The sequence below is a fragment of the Carettochelys insculpta genome, chromosome 10 (genome assembly GCF_033958435.1).
Source record: "Carettochelys insculpta isolate YL-2023 chromosome 10, ASM3395843v1, whole genome shotgun sequence".
Lineage (NCBI taxonomy): Eukaryota > Metazoa > Chordata > Testudines > Carettochelyidae > Carettochelys > Carettochelys insculpta.
This window is the reverse complement of record NC_134146.1, coordinates 2,245,468-2,273,367: the sequence shown is the minus strand read 5'-3', so window position 1 is coordinate 2,273,367 and position 27,900 is coordinate 2,245,468. Positions and strand designations below refer to the sequence as shown.

Here is a 27,900-nt window from a genome sequence, read left to right as displayed (position 1 = left end):
GTTAACCACCCCAAATTATTCAATATTATCTGCAAGTTTGTTTACCCCTTTTTCCAGATCATTGGTCCACCTACAGAGTGGGGATCACCATTATTTGCCTCTCTCTGTTCTGAGAACTGACCCCCCATTCCTATTCTCTCACTCCTATTTTTAGCCAGTCGTTGATTCAGGAAAGGACCTTGTCTCTTACCCCATGACTGCTTACTTGGCCTAAGAGCCTAGGCACCTTGCCAAAGACCTTCTGAAAGTCCAGATCTTGGAAACAGTTGAATCATCTTATCTGAAATTTTCAGCAATGTCAGCTAAAAGGCTGATATTTGGGAAAGATAAAAGAAACTGAAAGAGACAGTTTCTAATGGGTCACATTAGCACTGATTGTAGTTAAGCTCATTAACCGGCTCTGTCTACAATGAGAGTTTTGATAACTGCTAGGATTACATCTGGATTCCAGTATTACACCCTAGACCCTCATACTTGTTTTGCATTTCCATGCATTTAAGGGCCAAAATGTAAACCCTACTGAAGTTAAAGGAATCCAGTGAAATCACTGGTGGAGCATGGTACTTACAATTCAATATGAGCCAAGGTAGCAGAATCTGAACGTTAGTGCTTAAAAACACAACTAACGTTCCTTTAAGTGCAGCTTGTGTTCATGGACAGCGCAAACGGTTCTGATGCGCAAAGCTGTATGGTGTGAAGGCTGGGGCTCCAGTCCACAGCAGACTTTAGATGCAAATCAAATTAGGACGGGAAAAGCAGGCTGACAGACACACAGCTTTCCCAGAGCGCGGGAGTCAGCCAGCCACCTGGGGAGCTTCTGACTTGTACAAAGTTTGCTCTTCAGGAGAAAGCCCAGTACATTTTTCATTCCTAATTGGAAGGGAGTGCCGGCTCAGCTGAGCTCTGCAGCCTGCCTCTCACCCAAGCCGAATGAGCTGGCGCCTGCTGCATTTTGAACACCGACATCTCTCAGAGCTTCCCCACCACCACCAGACGTTTTAATTATGGTGCAGGGGATGCAGGCAGGGTAAGAGCAGCATCACCCTTTTCTGTGTGATAAGCAGTGCTCTTCTTAACAGTTTCCTAAGAGCATCAGCTCCCGAAAGGGCTGCTTACAATATCTATGCACTTTCAATCAAAAATATTACAGCAACAACTAATTATGGCCCATCATTCCCATGGCTCTTTGCCTTTAATGGTGCATTTTGCTGCTCTAGAATTACAGCAGAACGGCTCTGCAAGTGCATAAACGAGCAATCCCCATCAGTCTCCTGTGGATTCATTATGATCAAGGATTATCCACAGAATAACAAACCGAATTCAAAACATGGAAGAGGCTTTAAACAACAAAATGATTCATCGCCTGGTGTTCTGTCCATCTTTTAAAGTCAAAAGCCCTCTAAGCCCTGGCGTTTGTGGTGACGCCTTCAGCAGGCTCACGAAGGCAACAGGGGTTGAGGATACTACACACTGTCTCCTGTTTAGATAGAGAGCTACACATTCAAGGATTAAATCATGAGTTAGGGGCAAAAAGATCAGAGAATTAATACAGCGAATGCAATAAGGACTGCTCGCACTGCAGGTCCCAGAATGCTCTTGGGAGCCAGTATCACTGCTCTGATTTCAAGAGGACGGCCCACAATGGGATAGCGAAACAGAGAATTAGTTAAATTCACCCATCAAGGACAACATCCTGTTCTATCTCACGAATACAAACACAAATCCACACAGAGCAATTTGAGACTCCTAAGAGATGCACAGACTTATGGAGCTTAATTTCATACACTTGTTGCAGACTCTGCATAATCTCTCAGTTTTACACACATGCACACCAAGAGCAAATGTGTTCTTAAGTTTGGACTACAGAACGTATCACTAACATAAACCTAAAAACAAGAACATTAACGCTTACCACTCCTACCACTAGCAGACGATCAGATTCCCTCTACCGACTGACCTTTACATGCAGTTCTTTTCACCTGCATACATACACTCATGGCAGGGGATGGGGACATTGGCATTCAAAAGGGGGCAGAGTTAAGGTGATACAGCATTCTCGGGGACATATGGTGTTTATGAAATTGCACATATGGGGATCTGGCTTTTGGTCTCCACAAGGTGTACCTATAACCATTTTGATAATGTTTGTGATGTTCAAAAAAATTGGGGGGGGGGGGAAGAAAAAACAACAAACTACCACCAAACATGGTTCCAGTCAGAACAGTTAGAAACAGAAGCAGCTGAATTTTTTATGGAAATAGGTTTTCATTTTTTGACCCTTTGCCAATAAAACCCTCAGTCTTGGGACAAAAATCTGGTACCCACACATTCATCAGAGTCCCCCGCCAGATATGGATTTCATGTCAAACCAGCATTGTATGTCTTCCTCCACACAAGTTCTGCAAAGCTGACAACTGCCCCCAGGTCCCTAGATGGGAAGGAATTCAGATTCAAGGTCCCAGCACCTTCGCTTCTCTAGGGTTAATACATGTTAAAGCGCCAATGCTGTCCTCCTCTGCAGCTGTTTTCAATTTAATTTTGTGTTCTTTAGTGGCAGTTTCAGGGCTGATCTAGCAAAGCCAGTTTTCAAACGCTGAATCTTCTCCAAGGATCAGGCCTTTGTATAAAGCCAGCAGACATTACGGCAATTATAAACCAGAACTTACGAGTGTCACTTTGGGCACACACACAGCACCACTAACACACATACGCCTCTGCATGGGCCCAATCCTACGTGATGCTGAGCAGCTTCAAACCCTACTGAAAGCAACGGGGGCAGAAAGCACTCAATGTTTTTTCAGACTACACCCAGCGATAGTTAGGGAATGCCTGGCAAGGATGTGCGCGCGTCTGTTCTACTTTCACTGCTTACAGGGGCTTGACCTCGCGTGCATAAACGGTGTTGGACTAGCTCAAGCTGAGCAGAGCAATCCATTTATCATAATCCTATGGAGAAAAGACACAGTAAATCAAAGAGACAACCTGCCTGCAAACAAATTACAAAGAGAAAAGTGCAGGGAGGGAGGGGAGAGATAAGAGGGGCAGGGAAACAGATAGAAAATGAGGAAAAACTGTGCATCACAGAGACAAAGAGCGATTCAGAGCGGGTACAGAGGGGAGAGAGCAGGGTTTGTTTTTTTTCAAATCTTTCATTGTCTGAACTATGTACACAGCTGGATGCACCTTTAATTCTACCCAGCTCCACTCAGAAATGTTAATAACGCCCAGAGATCACCACTGGACCCTTGCCAGCGACTGAGCATTTTCTGCTCTTCGTACTTACTGGCTAATTTGTTTCCTGTCTCCATTATAATAAAAATAAAAATAAAAATAAAAATACGTGTGTCCCCTGAAGCTTAATGCAGGTTGGTTGTACCGGAGCACTGTATGCGATGGCCAGCTTTCTACTCCTGCAAAACCAAACTGCCATGCTCCACCTCTTTCCCAGGCCCCCGTCCCTTCTCTGAGCCCCTGTCCTTTGGCTGCTTCACCCCCTCCCTCCGTCCAACCCTTACTGGCTTTCTCTGGGCTGGGGCAGAGGGGTGGGGTGCTGGGGGTATGGGTTCTGAGAGCGGACTCCACGCGGGACCCGAAATGAGGGGTTCGGGATGCAGGAGAGAGAGCTGGGGTGGGGTGTTCAGAGTGCGAAAGGCGATGCAGGCTCTGCGGTAGGTCCAGGGATGAAGTGTCTGAAAAGCAGAAAGGGGTTTGGGGCTGTGGCTGGGGGCGTAGGCTCTGGTTCCAGCATGAGGGGACTCCAGGCTAGATTCAGGGGCTGGGTTGTGGGACGGGGCTGGGCTGGGCTGCAGGGTCCCAGCAGCACTTACTGAAGCTCCCAGGAAGTGGCCAGAGGGTCCCTGGAGCTCCTAGGCATGTGGCAAGTGGTCAGAGCCTCCAGGCACTGCTCTCACGTCCTCTGGCACCACCTCCGCAGCTCCCATTGGCTGTGGCTCCCAGCTAACAGGAGCTGCAGGTGCGAGGGCAGCGTGCAGAGTCTCCCCGGCCACCCGGGAGCTGAGGGGTTACAGGAACCAAGTGGTTGCCTTGGGGAGCAGCACTGTTGGGGCGATGGCCCCCACTGCACATCCACCTGGACTTTCAATGGCCTGTCCGGCAGAGCTGCCTTGCGGCGGGGCCTGCTGGTTGAAAACTGGATACCCAGCAACCTTATGGAATGGATCCCCGGAGGGAGTCAGCAAAGCTTTAGCAAAGCTGCCCACCAAAAGGTACCAACGAACGGGTGGGCGAGTTCTCAGATGTGCAATACGGAGAGTCTGCTGACTTAGCGCTGCGGTCACACTTGAAACGGAGCTCAACAAAACGGAAAGGAAAAGCCGGAGTGCTCAACCCGCCTCACAGCGTCTGTAGCTCCATCTGTATCTGCACACCCACGCCCCTACACACAACGTAGTCCACAAGGCAGCCCAGCAGAAACAAGACGCGGAGCAATCGAGTTTCCCTGACCCAGGCAGCTCCATTCACATCAGTAAAATGCCCAACCCCAGAATGTTAAAAAGTCTTCTGCCTCGTCAGAAGCATCTCCGATGCACGCAGAAGAGCTCACGAGGGAGCATCAGCCGCCTTGCCTGGAAAAGGAGGTTGGAGGCTCCATAGCTGCTAGGCAAGGACTATGCTCTCAATGTCAAGCGGTGGCATCCAAAGCAAAGACTAGCACCTTTCAGCTCGTTACTCTCTCAGTTCTTCCCCCAGGGCATTCCGGTTAAAGCCTGGGGCCAGGGCCTGCAGCTCGCTGGTGGAAACCTGGCCCAAGTCATTCAGGATCTCCGATTGCCCAAGACGAGTTGTCAAAGGTCAGCCTCACCTGACTGGCGTGAGATGGGCTGGTTCTGATACTGGGTTTCTCCCTCCAGCAAGAGTTAAGGGCTGGGGTAAAAAGTCATTCAGAGAACCCTTGGCGGAGGAGACAGCTCCCCCTGCCCCATGTTCACCACCCTGGACAGGGGAGCTCTACTTGGTGACCAGCCGATGAACCTACTCAGACAAAAGGAATTGTTGCTTCCTTTTAGAAGGACAGCTGGCGCACACCTGAGCGCTAGGGTAAAGGCGCCCTAAAGTATTTTAATCTACTAGCTGTGGGCGATTGGAATTGTCCTTCATCAGAGTGTGCCGGACCTTTAAAGACAAGCCCCTGATTTGCTGTTGTCATCTGACAGTGACAGCCCAAACCCAGGGCATTCTGGGTCTTGGCATTCAAAGGGGATGTCTGAGAGATGGAGGCTGGCACAAAGCATTGCAGGGGAGGAGGTGGACTAGAAATAGCTTTCACACACATTGCAAAGGGAGAGAACTGGAGAAATAAGAGTATGACCTTCAATGAACACATCGTATGAGCTCGCCCCCAAATGGCTGCCTCTTCCAAAAAAGGAACAAACCCCATGATGGTAGAGACAATGGAGTGCAGAAAAAGGCAGAGGAAGGCTTCCAAAAGACAGACAAGAGACCTTATCTAGAGCTTCCAAAAGGTCCCAAGCAGCTGAAGGTCAGCAGGAGCTAGGTTCTAACCCTTTCCACAATCCCAGCACACAAGTAATCAGCTATTGATTAAAAGAGGAGACGAAGTACATAGGAACAGCATCTGCAGTTACACGACTCAGCATAAAATTACGGGCATTGACATTCTTGATGCTTCAGGGCATGAGATGTCCATGCCCTGGAACTGAGGAGAGATCTTCCCAAGCACGTGTTCCAACTGGGTGCACAGTGCTGAGCATTTTATGGCCCTTTTCAGAAGGAATATTGTGTGGGTAGGGCATACCTTGCCAAGCAGGTAACTTCTCCTTGAACGTGCCTCTGTTTTTCCAGTGGCTCTGTTCTGGCTTAGTCCAGGAGGGCAACGTCTCTGTGAAGCAGTATGAAGTCAAAATATTTCTCTAACATCTCCCTACATGTCCATCTTCGCGGAGATTTCAAGTGACTTGTTCCCTTGGAGCATCTTCTCCAGGCAAGCTTCACGGTGCCTATAAAACACGTACCTCAAACAGTCCTACATCTCAAATGCCAGAGCGTTACAGGCAAACTCACTCTTACCAGGAAAGCCCTTTGAGATCACGCAGCTCTGAGTTACTGCACGTCAGGAGGTCACAAACTTCAACCTCCGTACAACAAGGAAGTAAGCCCTGAGGTGGAGGGAAGGGAGGAGCAGCAGGTGTGGGGAGAGGAGGCCACAGCCTGAACCCCACCACAGTAGGTGGGGATGAAGCTTGGGCTTCGGTTTCAGCCCTGACTCCCAGCAAGTCTCCAAGACCAAGAAAACAAGGCCCTGGCCCACAGTTGGAGAACCGCTGTTCTACCTTAAACATCTGGGAAGGTTCAGCCTAGCCCATAAACAGGACAAGGTGCAAGTATTTCAAAACAAACCCACCTTTTTTAAAATGGGCCAATAAAAAAGTTGGCTCTTGGCATATTCCCTAAATACCCGTTCTCTAAGAAAGCAGTCAGGCACCAGCTGCCCTGCACCTCTGCTGCCTCCTGGCCTTTTGGAAACCTCGTCCCTTCAGGTCTCTGGCTGCAAGGGACATCACACAATCTCCCACCCTCGGACTGGGCCCTGGGTTGCTGTTGTGGCTGCAGATTTTATTTTTTTTGAAGATATGATTTTTTTTTAAATAATCTGTGTACAGATATTTAGACGCACAGACTGAGTATTCAAAGTTAGCCTTAAATTCTTGGCTCTTCAGGCATAATTTTTTAAATAAATTCTTCAAAAGACCACCCTCATCTTAAGTACATTTTAAATGTAATTACTGTGGTACAACAACTTGCTTCCAAAGCCTTCCTGTCCTTTCTAGCCATCCCTACTCTCTTCACATCAACATTCCTTTCCTTCCAAACAGCCAGAAGTAAAAGAGAAACTTATTTGTCTAGCCATTTGATTCCCCTCCACCACCAAAATCAGTACCTTAATAAGATACAACACCCTTTGATGGGCCTACAATTTTTGGAAACAAACAGTTGAATCTCATAAGCATGTCTTGTTGGGGGAGGGGGAGAGGGCGGGGAAAAAAGAAAAAAAAAAAAAAATCACACAAAATGAGTGGTTTCCTTTTTCAAAAAACAAACAACAAACATTGTTATGAACACACTAAACTGCTCCAAACGATTCATTTAAAAATCAGGTCTTTGTTTCAGTGAATTTAAATATGTAGCGATCTGGAATGAGGACTTTATGAAGGCTTAGCAGTGTACTTAAACCATAAAATCAGGTTGGGAACCCTGGTGAAGAAAACGTAAGAGAGAGCAGGGCTACATCACATATCCCATGTTGTATTCAGCAGGACAACGGACGGGTCCTTAAAGCTTTTGCAGATAAATCTGACAAACTTCAGGTTGTATCACAAAACCTGCGACCGACGGTTTTATTCCCCAGTTGACAGCTCTTCACGACGTACCTGCCGCACGTCCCGTCTCCCCAGGCTGGGCTGCAGTGGACCCTGCTCCAGTTTCTACAGCCAGAAACCTCAGAGCTTGGGGTTGTTTGTTTCCTCAATGTCATTTGCGACACCTGGGCTCAAGGGTTTGGCTGGAAGTGGGGAGCAGGGAGAAGCAGTGGTGAAGTGTGGGCAAGGCCCTGCAGCCTCCCCACAGCCCAGTAGAGTTTGTGTACAAACAAAAGCCTTTCCAGGAACACAGCTCAGAAAGGGGAGTCAGGCACCCTGCAGGTCTAGCATTCCCCGGGGCTCCGCAAGCTGTTTTAGACCCTCTCCTGGAGTCTGGGTCAGCTCGTTTCTCCAGGCAGCATGAGACAAATCCCCGCCTGCTGCCCCCCAAAGGCCAACTCTAGCATCCTTCACATCGCCCGGTTCCATACTCCGGAGAAACAGGGCTTGGAAGGCCAGGCAGGATCCCCGTCGCTAACAGCGCGCCCCATTCTGAGCCAGGCCTACGGTGCTGCTTTCCAGGTCACAAAGCCCCTAGGAAGTCAGCCAGGAGATCTCCAGAACGCCCCCTAGGAACTGTGCCCCACTGCCCATGATCAGACTAGCACAGATCGAGGAGTAGCGACGGGCGAGGACCGCACTGCTCACGCCACATCAGAACACCGTCTAAGAAGTTACAAGTCGGCCCCTTGCCCTCCCTACACGCGCGCACTAAAGTAGGGCGGGAAATTGTCGGCTGAGCATCGAAGTGGGTGTGGGGAACCGCTGTGCGCACGAAGGACTATTGCAGGAGAGTGAAATCACAAAAGAGGGTCTCACGTGCCTTGTTTGGACTGCGGTTAGGGCTGCGATCCGCCCGCTCCGTTATGGGAGAGATTTTGCCATCTCTCCGGGGTATTCCCAGGCTGGCGGCTGGCCTTTGTTCCGGCAGGCTGTACTTGTCAGGAGAAAGGGGCCCATGCTGCCTGCTGGAGCAGCGCCCGAAACGTGATATTTGTGGCCCAGGTCAGCATAGAGAAGAGTCGCTTCAGAGGTTGGGCTTCACTTTTGCAGAAGAGAACTTTGCTATAGGCCCCCTCCATTGCTAGATCAATCCCAGGCAAAGGCCTCTGCTGTCCAGGCTCTGAGGTTAAGTTTCCTGGGGCAGCGGGGTGCTGGGCAGAGAAACCACAAATAATCACACCCTCACCCACAATCGACCCGGAACTTCTAAACCCAACTCAGCTGCAGCCCCACCATGAGCAAGAACGTTCACACCATCTCACAAAGAAACTTAAGGGCAGATCCTCAGCTGGCGTAAGTCAGCAGAGCTCCATTGACCTCAGAGGACATGGTCTGTCACTTGGCTGGAGTGATGCTGATTTGCATCAGGAGAGGATCTGAGCTGTACCTGGCTCAGAGTAAAGCCACTTGTAACCTGCTTAGCCGAGAGCACATCAGAGCCGAGGCTGCTCCCAGTCCGGCTCCCACCCAGGTCATCAACCCGAATCAATGGCAGCTGCCTTACCTTCGCTGCCCGGGCCAGAGGGGCTGCCAGGCACTCGGCAAATGTGAGCATTGTCGGCCGCCTCTCTCCAGCCAAGCCAGCTCCTGGGTTTTCACCAGCCCACGCTACGTGGAGGGATGAAGCATCGCTGCTCTCCGGGAAAGTACAGCTCACCGTACCCACTCGGTGCCTCCCTGTCCTCCGCCTGTCCCCAGTGCTCAGCCTGCAGGCTCGACAGCTTCCATTTGAGCCTCTTCCCGGCGGTCACCTCCTTGTTCGATTCTCACAGGGAGATAGTCTCCCTCCACTCTCAGAATCAGTCACTGCCTGGGACTGGGTTTGATCCCCTGCTCTGCCAGAGACATCCCGTATGACCTTGGGCCTGTCACTTCACCTCTTTGCCCACCTGGTATAGCCACACCCACATAGATACAGCCTCAGAGCTGACAGCCACCAGCCTCTGTGCCACTGGAGCGTCTGAGCTGAGCAGGGGGCTAGCAAGAGCTGCTGCCCATCTGTCTGGCCTTGTCCTGCCACCACCGTCACGCTAGCAGAGCTGCGCAGGAGGGGCACTGCAGAAGAGGTCCCCCAATGCAAGTCTTCGCTGGACAAAGCCTAAAACCAGGCTCCTTGGCCAGCACTAAATGCGGCCGCTTCAAAGAGTTTGCCAACTGCTCAAGCCTCACAAAACCAGCAGCTTGAGTCAGCTGAGAAGTGCATCTTTGACGTTTTCACACCCAGTTATCTTCCCCCCAGCCAAAGCGCGCTCCTCCCCAGCCAATGCCGCACAAATGCTCTCGGCCCACAGTAAGCCGCCTTGCCTGGCCTTTCCGACATCCCTCAGGCTGCTGCACCTCAGAACCGTCACAAGCTAATGCCAGCATTGAGCAGAGGTGGAAGGCAGGGCCCTCTCTGTACCCTGCTAGGCCCAGCATGGAGAGGTGGCAGGAAGAAACGCTGCATTTGACCAAGATGCTCTAGGGAGAGACCCGAGTGACCCGATTTTCAGTCAGATACCTAAGCTGCAGCCTGGCTTTAGAGGAGTATGTGGGTTGCAGAGCACTTTAGTCATCTAAGTCAGAGCCAGACTGTGCAAACACTTGTAAACCTGCCCCTGGAGCGCGTGCGGACTGCTCCTCTCAGGCACAGGCAATCCCTGGAGGGCAGCGGGGCAGAAGCAGAAAGAGGAAACCCTGGGGAAAGGCTGCAGCCAGGTCTTGCCTTCAGTAGAAAGGGGCAAACCAAGCATGAGCGGCCAGAGCCAGGCAACACGGGGACAGAAATACCGAAAGCAAACAAACAAAGGAAACTGCAAAAGCTACAGGGTTACAGCAGGCGCCTGATCTCCCATTACACACACAGCTTTCACCTACTCACACCCTGGCAGCCAGGAAACGGGCAAAAGGCCACTTGCAATTTCGGCACCATATGGAGCAAGCAAACGAGGCAAAGAGAAACAAACCCAGCCTGCTGCCTAGTGCTGTCCAGTGAGCAGCGTCAGAGCCTCGGCCGTCTGTCACCTCCCTCAGTGGCCCACGCATTCAGCCACGGTCTGGCACTGCTGGATGAAGACTCCACTCAGTCCACAACCACCCAGAGGTAAGGTCTGCCACGTTCAGTCAGCGCAAGTTTTAAATCCTGTCACCTCCTGTGAGCTTTGTTACCCTGGCTGCCCATATAACCCTTGAGCTACCCAACGTCTCATCATAATGGAGTGTGAACTTCTGGAAGAAATAGTGTAGCAAGGATGGAGGGTCTTTGCGTTTGTACCAGAACACAAGTAGGTTGTTAATAAGTCTTGTAGCTTTGTTCTCTATAGCTCTATTTTGTTTCATAAGCTTTGTTTTGTAGCAGCTGCTAGGTCTATATTAAGTATTGTAAGTTAGGAAGACATTGTTTAGCAATACCATGAGTCTGAAAGAAACCCTGAGGTCATGTCTACGCTAGCCAAAAACTTTGAAATTGCCATGCGGCTCATCCAGACACGGCTCCTTTTCGAAAGGACCTCGCCTACTTCGGAGTCCTCTTATTCCTATAAGCAGATAGGAATAAGGGGACTTTGAAGTAGCCGGGGTCCTTTCGAAAAGGAGCCCCGGCTGGACGAGCCGCATCAATTTCGAAGTGCCGCGGCCGCCCACGTGCTAATGAAGCACTGAATATGTATTTCAGCTCTTCATTAGTAAACTTCGAAATGGCCATTTGCATGGCCATTTCGAAGTTTTTGGCTAGTGTAGACACGCCCTGGCTGTTCCTCTGAAGGAGAAATTACTGTCTCTGAAGCGAGCTTTCCTTCATGTGAGAGAGGAAAGAGTGAATGGGGCTGTGTCCAATGGAATCAGTCCCTGCAACCCAGCTGTCTGGATGACCAGCTGCCAACAGCACCACGATGGCCAGAGAATAATAGGAGCTGAGCCCTGCGAAAGAACCCACCCAAGAAAGAGGAAGAGGCCCCAGCAAGAGAGGCTCAAAGTTTAATCTGCTGTTAGCTGATGACTCATGGTCCCACCAAGTCCCAGGGCGGGGGACAGCGCAAACCCTGTGGACTGACACCAATACAAACGTGGGTGCAAAGCTACAGAGGGGCTCTGCTTGCTGTCACCAGCCTGCAGACGTTAGTCTCAGCTGGCTGGGAAGGCAAGGGGAGGCCCCAGCACTGTGCCCCCTCCATCTCCCCGGGCCGGCTGGTACGGACTGCTCCTGAGTACGACGCCGACAGGGGTCGCATGATGAGCACGTGGCCCTCGACTGGCAACTGCAGGCAGGCGCATCGGACGCACTGCGCGCTGGCTTCCTCTGCCGTCCCTACGCAGCTCTTCACCCGCGTGAGTTTGCCTCTGATGTAAGCGAGAGTGCAGGAGGGTGCGAGGGGGTGTTGAGAAGTTAATTCCCCTTTTTCATTTAGTCCTCCAGTGGCGCTCACCAAAACACACACGAGGGCAACCCGGGGGTAGTCTCTAGCAGAAAAGACGGGAAGGGTCTTCTCCCCGCTTTGCCGCAGGAACGGGGAAAGAGCAGCACTCCTTGCAGACAAGGGCTGGGTTGGGCTGTCCCTGCCCTGGCTGGCATAGGCAGGGGACACGCCGCTGGGGTTTATTAAGAACAAACCCGCTCCCCAGCCCCAAGGGGTGGGGATTTCAAGCCAAGCCAAAGCAAAGTGACAGGAGGGAAGGTGGCAGCATAGGTAGCGAGGGGAACAAAGCCAGGCCCAGGTGTGAGAAAGAGGGGGGTGCGCACGCACCAGCTGCTGCAGTTCCAAGCAAAAGAATTCTCTCCAAGGCCAGAGTAATGAAACCTGAGCCCTGACTTTCTCCTCTGACGGCCCATGACTGCAGTGCACAACGGAGAACCTGCAGAAAAGAGGATCAGGGGGCAGGGGGGAAGAGTTTTCTTTGGGCCAGGCCTCCTCCAAACAGCACCAAGGGACAAAGTCAAAGTCAGTGAGGGGCATGGGGAGGGAGGGGAGCTCAGCCTTGGCCAGAGGAGGGCGTGCACGGGTAACGGCCTGGATGTTACCATGGGACTCAACTGAGAGCACCTTGCCCTCAGGAGGAAAATTCTAGCGCAAGACAGGCCTGGAAAGGGCAGGGGAGGCACTTCCCCTTGCTTGGTGGACTAGCCAAATCGGGATGGGATTGCCCAACTGACCTACCCCCTACCCCCCGCTGACTGGCCTGTAACGTTCTGTGAGCCAGGCAGTAATTACAGTGCTGCTGGGATGGCGTCAGGGCTGGAGAATGTTTTCAAAGGAAGAAAACCAAAGCAGTGTTCCTCTGTGTAACTGAAGCCCTAGCTATCCCCAGCCCAGGGCAGGAAGTGGCTTCCCAAAATGCCTTGCAAAACAAACCTGTTGGCTCTCCCGTTTCTTCGGCAGGGCTTGTAAAACCCACGTGGAATTCAACGCAGCTTTCCGTTGTTTGTTATCTTGGTGGGATCATTTGGGGAGGCAGAAACCAGACCATGGCACGTCCAGGGAGATTTGTAGGCACAACAGGAAATTACAATGTCAGACGTGTGTTACCTGGTTCCAGCACTCAGGTCTGATTTAATCTCTGCCCTGAATTAAAAACAGCTTGAGGTTGAAAGCAGAGAGAGAGAGAGAGAAATTCTCTGCCAGTTATTGGGTTTGTTTGTTTTTTTAAACTGACCCTTCTCCTCAATTTAAAAAGATTTGCTGTTCCAAAGGGCACCTTCTGATCCATCCTCCATGGGTACAAAGAAATGGTTCTCAAGCAGGGATACCTGTGTGCCTGGGGGTACTCAGAGGTCTTCCAGGGTGTATATCAACTCATCTAGCTCTTTGCCTAGTTTTACAACAGGCTACCAAAAAAAAAAAAAAGAAAGCATTAGTAAAGTCAGTACAAACAAACTTCGTACAATGACTTGTTTGTACAGCTGTGTGCTTTAAACACAGTAGTAATATGCCAATTCAATTTTTTTTTAAATAATGTTATGGTACACACACAAAAGGAAGCCATTGGTCAGGAACAGCGTGTTTGCAACACTTTGGTATTTTAAGGTTTGATTTTCGGAAACAAGTCGTTTTTAAAAGTGGGGTGAAAATTTGGCCTTGCGTGCTGCCCTCAGACGCCTGGCAGGCTACACTGATCTGGAAGGGTTGAGAACCACTGCCCTGCAACCTGACAAAAATGTTCTCAGAGTCCTAGCACACTAAAACGCACCAGTGACACTCTGCTGCTGTACAACTTGATCTGAGGTGGTAGAACAAATGTGTTGCGAGGGAAGGAAAAATCGTGTCTGAAGATTGTAGGTACGGGGGTACTTTATTTAAAAAAAAATAGCCCACAGTTGAGAAACCCTGGTATAGAGGACTTGAGAATCACATGAAGTCTGAGGATCCGACAGGGCTGCCCTGTTCCCTCAATGCACCCACCCAGCTCTGCACAGCAGGCCCCGAAGGCTGAGCTGAACTGGAAAACAATGGGGAAGGGACCACTGGATACGGAGGCTGGCACAGCCTGCGCAGAACAGACCTGCTGCTCTAGAACCCGTCTTCATCTTCTCCGGCCCCCAAAGCTGCAGCCTTCCTTCCTGGGTGGGCAACTCAACACAGGGGCTTTAGGGATTATCTTTAAGGACCAGTCAAGCCATTGCCAGAGCAGAACACAACCGCCCACCCAGGCAGTAGCGAGTCTCACATGGACCCTGAATACACCTTTCCCTCAAGGGCTTCTAAGTGGCTTCCCAAGACGGGCCACAACTCTGGCTAAGCTCCTTAGAGTTTGGGTCCTGGCTAGCTCTGAAGCCTCCTCTTTCCTCAGGCTCCATCCTGGCAGTTGGAGTTCTCCATTCGCGTTGGCCAGCCCTTAGACTCGTTTGAGGGCAGCAGAGAGGATGTCAACCCTCAGCTTAGCTACTGACGCCGGGTTTTCCAGACAGGGGAGGAGAAGGGAGTCAGGTCGTCCATGGTTTGAGAGTTTCCTACAATGGGTTGACACTAAGTCAGTGTGACGTGCTGAATAGGTGCAGCTGCACAGTTCTCTTTTCTGTGCAGTGAGGGGTGAAAATAGACAAGAGGAAAAATTCAATTGTAAAAGGAAGGGGAAAAAAAATGATCAGACAGGCTTGTGGCTGCCGTCTGTCACTACACTACTCCCTTCAAGGACTTTTACTGTCTGTTTGAATGGTCCTTATGTATTTGTGTGATGGCTGGTATGATGAGTGGCGAAAGGGAGTTTGCCAGGGTTTATGATGCTTGTTTACACGCTATTGATCAGTTCGGCAGAGTTAATAAGGTGCTTGAAAAGCTCTCCTGAACATGCCTCTTGCTAAGGGAGCCTGCCAGCGGCCATGGCTGCTGGACCAGGAACAGTCTCTACCCTTTGGCCTGTCCACTTTGGGTGACCCCTCCAGGAGCTCTCCGGCTCCTTGAGACGCGACAAGGAATGGGCCAGGAGGTAGGTTTGAATACTAGTGTTATTTTATTCGTTTTGGATTTCTTCAAAGGGATTTTCCCCCCCATCTAACCAAGTAGCTTTTTTAAAAAATGGGAATCCCAGTAAGTTTTTTTCCCCTTCTTCCCCCTAAATTCCTCTCTCCCCAGCCAACATCAGGAATGCAGCAGACTGTCAGGGAACAAGAGGAGAATCCACAATGATGAAGAGGGGCTGATAGCCGAAAGGCTCAGGGCTGGGACAGTCCCAGGTGGGCTGGGAGCCCCCCCTCCCAGACTGTCACCTGTCTGGTAATTCTCTTTGCTTCTCATACAACTATACGGAAATCCCATTCCAGGCTCAGCCCCTGGTCCTGGCACAACCAAACTGACCTTGCTCCAAGAGAAAGCTGCATACCCAATTTGGTGGTCCCGGTTCTCACCATTTCAGAGATGTTCTTGAACAAATGGACTCTCTCCACTACATATGGATGAAGGTGAGCATGTAAATACAGTCACTGAAGAGCCATGTTTCCTCCTGAAGAGCAGTGGGTCTAGTGGCCAGAAGTGCTGAGCATTTCCCCGCTTTCCTTCACCTTCAAAGGTAGCCCAGTGCTCAATGACCCCAACTGTCTGACCCACACCTGTATGAACAGTTGGTCTGGAGGCAGGAACGGGCCTGTTTCCCTGCCGCCCCCCCCCCCCCCCCCCCCGCAACCGCCCCATGACATTTGGTCGAGGGAAGGTTTGTGTCTGGTTTTAAGCACTTCCATGGTGGTGAAGCATTCTGGGGTGAGCAGCTGTGGGACAGATGAACGGTACCCAGAAGGCATCTGCTGGGATTTTCAGGAGCATTCAGACCAGCTCAAACCTACTCCCTTTGAACATAACCAGCCTCTGACGGTGACTTGGGTGAGAAAGTTACAGGAGTGGCGAGTACTTCGGAAGATATCCACACAGCTACTTAGTTTTTCCACCGCCATTCTCACAAGTAGCTCTCACTTTACAAAGACAGTTTACTCACCTGCATTTTACAGCTGGGAAACCAAGGCTAAAGCAGCTTGCCCAGTCATTCAGAGGCCAGCGTTAGAATCCCATCTAAGTTCCAGTACAGCATCCTGCCAAAGGAGGCCCCTCGCAACCTCCCACCACACAAGCGACGACAGTGCACTCTAACCCACAGCAGGCAGACAGCCTCCAGTCAATCCTACTCTGTGCTTTGGGGGTCGGGGGAGAGGGGCACAATAAGTGGTGTACAGGCCAGAGGCAGATTGCCAGATAGGCCACCTGCACTATATGGGTCTGTGCAGCCCCAGGCATGGCCTTCCGCATCTCCTGTTCACTATGGATCACCTTTCCTGGCCCCTGGGAGCTGCAGGAAGTAGCTTCCTGCTTTCTACTGCTTCCTGCAGGTCCCACTGGCTGGTCATGGTAATCCACAGCCAATAGGAGCAGAGATTGGCCATACCTGTGGCCAGGCAGGTAAACAGAGCACCAGCGAACCACTTCCAGCATGGTGCCCGCCTCTGCTCTGGGCAAAGGCTACTACTGACGCTGGTAGTAGTGTAAGCGACAATGAGCGGTTTCTGGCAAAGCCTGCCCACAAGTAGGTCAGAAGAGCTTCAGACTGCTCCCCAGGTGAGCTGGGCTTCTTTCAGTCATTCAACCTGGTTAACTAGGTGTGCCAGGTTTAGCAACTACAATATCAGATCCCTCAAACTCTGCCCTTCTCTCCAGCAGACACACTTCCTCTCTCTCCGCCACTGTTGCCCTCATTTTTCACTGGGGTGGGGGGGGGGAAGGGGGATGGTCTCATTCAGAGATCTAATAGCCTTTTACAGATTCATTCATTCATTCATTCTTATGGACTGGCCATGCAGAAGACCGAAGAGTTAAATAAAATGCTGAGGACAGCGAGAGGCAAGCTTAGGGTAACCCTATTTGAACTTCAAAAGTCACCCCTGAGAGGGAGCAGATCTGTATCAGCCAACTCCCAGCACAGGCCACACTGTCATGTCCTGCACATCATGATGTCACGCTGACTCCCAACCTGTTGGAGTGTCCCTTGATTATGAGAACCACGGCTAGTGAGTCAGTGTCCCACAGCCTATGCTGGTGAAGCACCAGAGAAAGGCACTAGCCTCTGAACTAGATGCGCAGTGAAACTGAGTTGCTCTTTGCAACCAAATCAGACACAGTTCTTGGTCTGCACAGCGAGTGCCACCATGGAGTTCACACTACTCTAGGAGCATCAGGGTGGAGCTGCCAACTACCAGTAAGCGTCATGACACTGGGACAGGAATGCACAGCAGATCCCCAGCGCAGGAGCCTGTGGGATCATTGCATGAGGTTAAACAGGCTAGTGTTGCTCTATGAATGCTGAGCCTATGGTCAGTCTGCCAGCTCACAGCCTCTGCCACTCCACTGCCATTTTAAATCAACAGCAGCTTTAGCCCAGCTCTGGCACGAATCCCCTAGGGGTTCCATGCAAGTCTGAAGCCTGCATAAGAGGAGGGTTGGCCAGATGAGTGATCTTAAAAATACGAATGAAATCTGATGCCAGTATGACTGACTGATAAAAGAAGCTGGCTCGTACATTGCCAGGGTCAACAAAGTCCATGGCACCAAACAAGCAATCAGGGTTGGGTCAATAAGTTGGCTACTGCAAGAAATCACACCACACACATATACTATCCATTGGAACATGTAATGTCCAAACACTGCAGGCAACTGAAAGTTACAGCTGCTTCGAAAGGAGATGGAGAGATACTGATGTGATATGCTTAGATTGGCAGAGATGTGTTAGACGGCATACAGAGGAGACACGTGCAGTTGAAGTCACTTGGTCAGGAAATGAAAGGAAGCATGAGGCAGGAGTTGGATGCTTTCTTAGCAAAAAGAGCTAGAGGAGCATTGTTAGGATACAAACCGGTGAGTGCAAGACTGATGAGTGAGATTCGAAGCAAAAGCATTCGACATCGTGGTTGTTCAGATGCACGCACCCCCAATCGGGCAGCACGGAGGAAGAGATTGAGCTATTCTACAAAGATGCTGGAGGAGATCCGAACACGAAGGTCAGAATGGATAATGAAGTTAGAGGGTCACGGGAAGGTTTGATACAGAGAAAGAAATGAACAAGGCAAAGAACTACTAGAGTTTGCTGTGGTGCATGAGATGACGATCTACAATGTGAGATTCCAACAGGATGGACTGTAGGAAGTGGAAGTGGTGATCGAATGATGGGAAATCCAAGAACATTATAGGTATGATCTCAATAAGAAGATGGGTCATATCAGTGTAGCAGCGCTGACCTTTCCAAGGAGCGGCTATAGACTTGGACCACAGCCTAGCGATTGCAGACATCAAGATGGAAGTATAAGGCACACTTTAAGAAGAGACCTGGCAAGGCAAGGCAGAAATAGGGAATGCACACAGAGCAGCACTCAGAGGAGATTAGGAATGCAGGCACAGAGAAAGAAAGACCTAAATAAGAGAGTCAAAGGGATTGCCACAGCGACAGAAGCAGCAACCGAGCAGACTGTTCTGGAAGTAGAGATAAACAAGAAGTGGATTACACACGGGACACTGAAGTTGGTCCAAGAGAATAGATGTCTCCGAGAGAGACTGAACAGAAATATAAGGTGAATGCAACAGAGTGGCCAGAAAGGATAAGGCAAAATGGTCAGAGGAGCAGTGTGAAGACAGAGAGGTATTATGGCAAGTGCAATACTAGGGAGGTGTATAAGATGATCAGGAATATTAATAGGAAGTGGCAGCCAAAGCAGATGGTGATCAAAGATGAGAAGCCTGTGAACAAGGAGATGGTTGTGCAGCAGTGGACAAGATACTGCACAAATCTGTACAAGGCACAGTTGGACCTTAGCGTCTCAGAGGGACCAAATCGAAGAACTGAAAAAACATCTCTGCTGAGCATAGACAGCGAAACTGATTTTCTAAGGAGGAAGTAGGAACAGCAGTGAAATGACTGAAGAACAACAAGAGCCCTGCAGAGGATATGATCAAAGGAGAGATCGTATACAGTGAAGAAAGTATGAGTCAGGAAATATGCCAAATATAGCATGGAAAGAAGGAAAGGCACCTAAAGGAATGACAATACACAAGAAAGGAAGCACATTGGAGTGCAAGAGCTACAGAATGATTGCCCTAATGAGTCATCTAGGCAAAGTGCTGAGGATGTTCTGTCTGCGATCCCAGTCAGTATCATCTAGTGGATGAGCAAGTGGGATTTAGGAAAAAAGTACCATACATACAGCAGATATTGGCACTAAGACGGATAGCGGAGAAAGTTCGATGAGAGAACAAGGCCATCTACAGTTACTTCACCAATTTTCAGAAGGCATTTGACAGTGTAGATCAAAGTGACTTGAGCACTGTTGGAGTAGAGAGACTGATACAGTTGAAGGACATCAATGACAATGTGGAGGGAGAGGCGAGAACAAGCAGAGAGTTGAGAAGTTGGTTTAGAAAGGAGTAGAGGTGCAAGACAAGGAAATCCAATATTGCCAAGTATCTTTATCATGCATCTAGAGACAGACAAAATCAAGAAAGAGGTAGAAGGGATATCTGCACACAGGATGACAACTACTTGGTTTGTGGATGGTACAGTTATCATTGAAAATGAGGAAGAGAAGCTTGTGAGAATGGTGCAGGTGCTAAATGAGGAAAGGAGGCAGTAGAGATCAACGACGAACAATGATAAAAGACCAATGGCATTTGGAGAATACAAAAAGGAAGATCAGTATAGAAAGGATCAAATTAGAGAAAACTTAAGAATCTGGGATGCAACATACCATAGTCTAGACGGTAAGAAGGAAATAGCGACGAGAATACCAAAAGCAAGAGCAAGTTTGAAAGCAGTGGGTAAGATCTGGAAAAGCAAAGTGACCAGCTTAGGAACAAAGCTGAGCATCTCGAAGACATGCTTTTTCAGCATCATGTTGTATGGATGTGAGACATGGGCTATAACTAAAGATTTGAAGAGAAGGATATTGGTGTTTGAGAGGAGCTGGTAGAGAAAGATCCTGAGAATAGGATGGCTGCAGAAAGTCACCAATGAGGAATTATATAGGAAGATACAGCCAAAAGTCCCTACTGCAGAAGGTTATACAACTGAAGTTACAGCTATTTGGGGATATTTGCAGAATGATGAACAAAAAAACCCAAGACTCTGGTACTTGGCATTACAGATGGTTCAAATAGGAGAGGCAGACCCCACAGAGAATGGACAGATAATATAGTAGATTCTGTGGACTAGCTCTACACCCAACTAAGCCGCTCCTCACTGGACAGGGAAAGATGGAGGGAAATAGCGAGGGAGGTGCCAGACACCAACGGGCACCGAGCCTATGGTGGTTGACGAAGAACTTTAGCCCATCAAGACCTGGCCATGGGAGTGAAGAGTTATGGATGGCCCAGGGTGCAGGGTCAGGGTTGCCCTGCTAGCACCTGGTCTGCAGCAGGCTGCTTCTGGGAGCCCTTCCTTTAGGCAACGTTTAGACACCAGGCAGCCAGCACAGCAGCTCCCCGCAGCAACTAGAGCCCTGGTGGGCACAGTGCCCAAGAAATGCCCTCCCAAATCCCAGGACCTTGCAGCCAATCCACTTCCACTCGCCAGCTGGCCAGAGAGCAGAGCCGAGCGAGGATGGGGAAGCACGCAGCGGTTGTCTTCTGCAGAGGCCATGCACGGGGAGGTGGAACCAGTCCAGAGCTGGAGAAAAAGACACCACGAACTTCACCAGCCTCCATGCAGCCTGCTGCTGTTGTGAGAACGTGTCACTGGTGCAGCTTAGTTACCCTCTGGTTAAACAAGCCTTTGGCATCCAAGCCCAGCCTGAAGTCGTGAACGTGCCCTGCCCGCCTTTTCCCCTGCTGCAGCTGCATTTAGGAGCCACAAACCAGCACTTGCTCCCCTCAGCCCGTGGGTGGGCTGCCCTTTTCCTTGGGAGGGAAGGGCAGAGGCGGCCTGCAATGAGGATGGAATAAGCTGTGTGCACTGAGGCAGGTGCGAATGCGCACCACAACAGAAACATGCTGCCAGCTGCAGGCGCTCAGTTAATTCTGACTCTCTCCTGGGTGGCTGCCCAGGCGCTCAGCTTCCAGGGAACACTGGATGGGACACAGAGCGGTCGTGTTCAGTGAAGAACCCCGCAGAGTTCATCTTGTGGGCGTCTTCACGCACCAGCCTCACTTGCTTGGGCACCACAACAGCCCCTCTGAGCCACGAATGCCAGGGAGCTGGTGAGGGAAGCTGGCAGAACAGGCTGCTTGGCACCTTTCCTGCCCAGCCGCCTGCGCGAGTGTGAGCTGGGAAATGACTCCCAGGGAGCAGGCCTGAGGAGAACCATCTGTGAGCTGGGAATGGGGCCAAAGCCAGGATTTTATTTGCTGGGGCTGTTTCCTTTCTGGACAGCTCCACAAAGCTGCTTTAATGAGCAGCCAATGCCTGGCTGAAAGAGCCGCTCTGTTCTGCAACAAGCCTGCTTCTGGACAGGGGCTTCTACACTTCTGCTCTGCGCGGTCACCTCATACCCCGGCAGCAGTAAACACCTGGGCCAGGCACTCAGGCTGGCTGTTGGCGTCCACAGGGCGGGGCTAAGGCACCAAGTGCCCGGGCACCTGGAACTCTTCAAGCCCCACATTATAGGTTTGGGTCAGGCAGATCGCAGCGGGGTCAGAGCTGTAGTGCAGCCCTCACCAAGTTACAGCTCCATGGTTCTCCCTGCTCTTGGCCCTGGCGAACCCGGGGGTTTGTTCTGCATTACCCAGCCCCAGACTCCTCACTGGGGCACTGCTGACTGTTACGGCTCTTGCTGCTGGCAGCCAGCAGTGTTCAGCCCCTGCTGGGAGTGGCTGCCAGGGAGCCCAACTGTGGTGGGAGCCTGCTAACAGGGAGCTGGGTGGTCCCCACCATGAGAAAACTTTTGAGATTAGGCCCCCGACCTCGCCCCGTGTGGCTAGGTGCGGCTAGATGTTTGGCCAAGCCAGTTCATTCCCTATGCGCTGCCCCCACCCTGTGCAAGCAGCCAGCACAGCAGACTACAAGCAGATCACCCCATGACCAGGAGATCTTTTAGAGGACAAAGGCACCTTTGCCGGTTTATCGTCAGCAACGTGCGGTGCTAGCGATAACAAGCCAGCAGAGTCTGCAGGCCACGTGTATGCCCGTAACAATGGGACAACTCACTCAGCAGCAGGACTGACTCTTCCTCCCTGTTCCCAGGCGGGTGGCCCTGCTGGTCTGCAGCTTCTTAAACAAGCAGTCCTGTGGTGCCTTAAGGACGAACCCATTTACTGGGTCATGAGCTAGCTCTGCCCATTTTTAAAAGTGGCCTCTGTGAAGAGAATTAGCTTCCCCGCCTCTTCGTTTCCTTCTCCTGGGGGGGATCAGCCCTGTGTCGCGGCTGCCTCAGACAGCCCTAACTTTCCCGGCACGTGGTACTACATTTCACTGTTGCTTGCTAGCTGTGCGGCAGGACTGTCACAGCCTTGGCCTCCTGTCAGCTCGCCAGTCCAATCTGGTTTAACAAGGGTTTGGCAGTGACTGAGGACAGACAGTTAGACAGGAGCTTCCAGTGGAATATGGCAGAAAGTGAGAGTTGGGACTGCATCTGAAGAGCGGAGGGACATTAAGTCTGTTTAGCACTGCACCCACTAAACCTAGCAAAGGCACTTTGTTCTCTGAACCACTCACAGGAGGGCATCAGGAAAGCAGAAGTCACGGGCCGGAGAAGAAAGAGGCGAACGCTACACCACTGTATGGAGAGACGACTAAGTCAAGGGACCCGATAGCCATGTACAAGTCTCCAAAGGATGAAAACCTCAAGGAAGGAATTTACTTCAGTGGCTTTTCCTCTCCGTGCTGAAACAAGGGAAGCCAGCCTATTGTCTGTGTTACAGAACCACACTAGTCGACACAAATACACTGAGCAATGGGATGCTGCCATAAGATACAGACAAAACATGCAATGCTGTAGAAATGTTGTCTATTAAATAAGGGAATTTGCAGATAGCTCAAGTAAATGAGCATTTGTCAATTTTAGGGTCAGAGACCACCACCAGTCTCGCCTCCTGCAGAACATAAGCCTAGAAACAAAAAGCAGCCCCATAGCATTTGAAAGACAAACAAAAGTAACTTATTAGGTAAGGAGCTTTCATGGGGGCACTTTCCAGATCTGAAGAAGTGGGTCTGCCCCATGAAAGCTCATCACCTAATAAAAAAAAAAAAAAAAAAGTTACTTTTGTTTGTCTGTCAAGAGCTACAGGATGGTCTTTTTGTTTTGTGAAGCTACAGACCAATGCAGCTACGTCTGCAACTATAAGCCATAGAATTTCACTTACAGCTTATGGTCAAGCTAGACAGTCAACCTTTGCTTTTAAAAAGCAATCTGAGGAGCCATGTACACACTGCAGCCCACCAAGAGCAGGAACCAAAATCACATCCCCGAGCACAGTCCTTGACTTATCCTGTGCCAATAAGCCACCAAGAAACTGCTACTGCCTGTCTATTCCAAAACGCCAGATTCTCCTGGGGTCTATCCCAAGAGAAGGCACGTTTGTAAACATTTCAGTTTGCCTGGTGAACAGGCTCAAGAGAACTTCAGTGCACATTGCAGGCAATTAACAGCAACACTTGACTATGGACAAAACTTGTCAGTCACCAAGAGTTCTCCTGTTGATGTAAACAGCCAAGATTTCACCTTACTTGTTTCAGTTCCAGACACTGCCACCAAGCAAACTTCAGGAATCAAACCACATCGAGCTGTCACGAGCCCTCACACAGAAATCGATGTTATGACAGGCACATTTTCTGTGAGACGTGAAAGGAGTAAGTAGTATCTGAGTTTTAAAAATGGGGACACTGATAATCATATTGTGGGCGATACAGTAGGTGGCCTTCTCATCTCCACATCAGTCATGAATCCACACACAAGGATGCTGTCTTTTGGAGGGCGGTCTAGGACAGAGCAACCAGAGTGAGCCCTTTGTGCGTCAGCCTCTCAAAACCGTACAGGTGTTGTAGTGAATCTGTCTCAGTCTCCCCACACACCCAAAATCATCCCTTAGCTCCAGGGGCAGCTCATTACTAGCCTCTCCAGGGCAATCAACAGCTTGGTAAGCCAAGAGTCCCATGATCCTAGCCAAGACTGCCGGGTCTCCCTGGGGCCCTGACCTCTTTGCTCCAAAACCCTTAGGATCCCCCTCTGCTGGCAATAAGGCAACACATGACTACACCCGATTATGGATTTCAGTCCCAGGACCCTGTGAAAACCAGCCAGGGCTTGTTCCTCCCAATCTCTCTGGTCAGCTCTTTCCAGATTCACTGCCTGATTCACCCACTTGGGATGTCCACCTGCTTACCCCCCTGCTGCTGAAGAAGTCCTCTCCGCCACCTGTAGCGCTCAGACCTGGTCACTGCTCCACCGCCTTTTTACTTCTTAGTTGTTACAAGGCTGGCAGCTAGCCTCAGCCCAGGAGTCTCCCACAGCGTTCTTGCCCTTACGTTAAGGAAGTATGGATTGGGTACGTGGACTGTAAGGTGCATGGAAAGCTGGCTGGACAGTCAGGCCCAATGAGTTATGATCAGTGGATTGGTGTGTGTTCATTTTCAGAGTGACCTGGAGAAATTGAAGGATTGGGCCAAAAGAAACGTGATGAAGTTCAACAAGAACAAGTGCAGAGTCCTCCACTTGGGACGGAAGAATCCCAAGCACTGTTGCAGGCTGGGTACCAACTGGCTAAGTAGCAGTACAGCAGCAGAACACCTGAGGATTACAGTGGATGAGAGGCTGGATATGAATCAACCGTGTGCCCTTGTACCCAAGAAGGCTAACAACATACCGGGATGCATTAGGAGAAGCATTTCCAGTAGTTCCAGAGAAGTTGTTATTCCCCTCTGCTCAGCACTGCTGAGGCCTATCTGGACTGTGTCTACACTAGCACCCCCTTTCACATATCCCGATGTGTCTCATTAGCACCCCCTTTTGAAGATGTGCCCTGGAGTGTTTCATCCAGTTCCAGGCTCCCCAGTATAGCAAGGATGTGGATGCATTGGAATGGGTCCAGCCAAGGGCAACCAAACTGATTAGGGGTTGGGGCACATGATCTATGAAGCAAGGCTGAGGGATTTGGGCTCGTTTAGTTTGCAGAAGAGAAGACTGAGGGGCAATTTGATAGCAGCCTTCAACTTCCTGAAAGGGGGCTCTAAAGAGGATGGAAAGAAGCTGTTCTGAAGAGTGACAGATGGCAGAACAAGGAGCAATGGCCTGAAGTTAGAAGGGGAGGTGTAGGTTGGATATTAGGAAAAAACTATTTCCCCAGGAGTGTGGCAAAGCACTGGAATGCGTTACTGAGAGAGGTGGTGGAATCTCCATCCCTAGAGGTTTAAGTCCCAGCTTGGCAAAGTCCTGGCTGGGACGATTTAGTTGGGGTTGATCCTGCTTCAGGTGGAGGCTGGACTCTACCTCATGAGGTCCCTTCCAGCCCTAGTGCTCCGAGACAGTTTCACTTAACCCTCTAGCGCCACAGAAGCTAGAGACAGCTTGGCTAAACTCTGCTTTTCCAGCCATTTCAGTAGATAATATGGATATTTATTTTAAAGCACCTCCTGGCACTTTAAATTCTGACCCATCCAACAGCTTTACCACACTGAAAGTGTAAATGGTTAATGACTTATAACCTTTCAACCCAATTTGCTGCAGTCTTCCTGGTAAGCTGTGCACTTCTGCATAGCTGCTCAGAAGAACTGCTAATTAGCAGAGCGCTCTGTTTCTACTGCCGGTGTACATTCATACATGTATTCTACACAGGGATGCGGGGTGGGGGGGGAATAAGTCAGCCCATGGACTGAAGAAAGACTGGTTACAGTCAATGGTCCCGCCATGCTTCAAAATATAGAAAGTAGATCTCCTTTGGCCAGCCAGTAAGAAAAGGTGCCCAAGCGCTTATGTTCCCTCGCTACACGTTTTGGTCACTGGCAAAGGAAACAGGCTTGCAATGGTGCAGGTGCACTGTAAAGTCAGCATTTGTTGATAAGAGCCTCATCCTTCCTCATCCCCATTTCCATGACACGCCCCCCCCAGACATCCAGAGCAAAGCAGCAGCAAGCAGCCCATAGGCCACTCCACGAGAGAGCCAGCAATGCCCGTCGTCCTCGTTAGACTGAAAACTGACCACACCCAATTTAGTCATCCTCCGAGGAAGTACCTGGCGCCTCTGCTGTAGCGTGTGGGCCCCAGCTGCCACTCTAATGTACTGCCTCAACTTGCAAGCTCTCCTCTATTGCTTGTCTCACATGAAACCTGGTTCTGTCCTTTCAGCCATGTCTCCACCAAACTCCTTAACCTGGCCCAGAACTAGAGTACCGCCAGAGGCACCAGAACCTCGAAGAGGTGAAAGGAATTTGGTACTCCAGAGGGATGGGTATTGTAGACATACAAGACAGGTCCTGTGTTGTTGCAGAAGCTTAGAAGAGGTCTCTCTAGACACTAGTCACTGACAGAAGGAGCTAGATGGGTTCTCACATGGCTCAGAGCTCTGTAAAAATCATGGCCACCCATAAGCTCACAGAAAGATTCAGAGGTACAAGCACACCACACACAAAACCTTAGCGTGTGCATACATGGGCACAACAGAAGGGGCCGAGAAATACAACATGCCTCCCAAAGAAAAGAGCCCCCGCTATTAATCCGGGCAGAGTGAAGGAAATGAAGTAGTTACGTCTGCAGCTAGAAAATCTACAAGAACAAATTTCCTGCCTGGATAATAAATGGATTCTTTTGTTTCATGTTGGCCTCAGTCACATGACTCTATACAGCAGGATCTTCTGGATGGAGAATCTGCCAAGAAACACCCAGATGGGTCTGAATTTCAACTGCTTTTAAAGAGAGAGAAAGAGTGCGCATGATGTGCTACTAATACTCCAGGTCTCTTCCTCCCCTCAGTCTCCCCCTCAAATAAACCCAGAAGAAATCCCAGCATGCAGGCACAGAAACAAAAGACCAGACAGGTCTTATTTTCAAGGCTCCTGTTCTATCTGAGAGATCCACACGGAATTATAAAGAAACACCCCTGACATCAGAACATGCCGCCGTTAATGCACGTAATAAATTACCACTGACAAAAAGAGAAACGACTCGTGTGTAAAGCATTTTAAATATTTACAGCCCAATTGTGCCTTCGAGGCACTGAGCCATGCTGGGGGCAGTGCTGTGCTGCGATACTCACACCTGGGAAGCATTGTGCTAGCGGAGGACATCCATGTCTGACAAGGGCTGGGCTGGTTCACCCCCACAGCCAGCCAGCTCCTGTGGCCTGGGCCTCAGGCCAGTTTCCTCCTTTTGTAGGAGACTAATACTGTGGCCCTGAAGAGAGAACCTTAAGGTCCACTGTCTGTCCTGATGGGACAAGACAGACTTCTGGACATCATCCTCCTTCCCCCACATTCAGCAATTACTTGAATAAAATTAGTCAGCGCCCACAAAAGACCGCAAGAGCAAGCCTTACGGTATTTGCACAGCCGTCTGCGGATGTTATCTAATTAATTCTCAAGTATCCCCATTTTACAGATGGGAAGTGGAGGCAGAAAGGTCATGTGACTTGTCCAAGCCCACACGGCAGCTTGCCCTCTCCATCCCTCTGCTCACCCAGGGCATATGAATTTGCCCCATCCTACCGCTCTCCTGTTTCACGCTCCTGCGACCACAACGAAGCACTATCTGCGGCGCAGACCCTACTCGACAGCAGTCTAGTTGATGGGTTTAAGCATAACAGGATTGGGAATTTCTCTAGCATCTCCCTTGTAACGCCAGCATGCAGGCCTCTGGGGAGCCGACAGCAGTTTCTGTCCAGGACAAAAATCAGGGGACGGGAAACCAAACAAAGGCTCATGGCTGGTAGTGCTCAAAAGCTTCTGCAGGGCACTTGCTGCTGTCCTCTGCGATTTCTTACACATAAAGCCAAGATTTCCTCAAGGAGTTTTTAGTGGACATTGGGGCAGGTCACGGGCCATAAACAAAAATTCACAGAAGCCCAGGACTGGTCCTCAGCTGTCGCTACAAATATCCCTGACAAGATGGGGTGGCAGGTTCCACACCCACCGCTCTTGGATG

General features: G+C 50.3%; 1 protein-coding gene across 2 annotated transcripts in view; it reads right to left on the bottom strand.

The window, feature by feature from the left end:
• EPHB1 (EPH receptor B1) overlaps positions 1–27,900 on the bottom strand; it is a 271,605-nt gene that overhangs the window by 210,380 nt on the left and 33,325 nt on the right. Inside the window, exon 1 of one of the 2 annotated variants that reach the window (XM_075004742.1) lies at positions 5,777–5,830. The exons of the other annotated variant lie outside the window; for it this stretch is intronic. The gene's annotated coding sequence lies outside the window, so the exon portion shown is untranslated. Of the gene's footprint in view, positions 1–5,776; positions 5,831–27,900 lie in introns of those variants that run through there. 2 annotated transcript variants of the gene reach the window in all.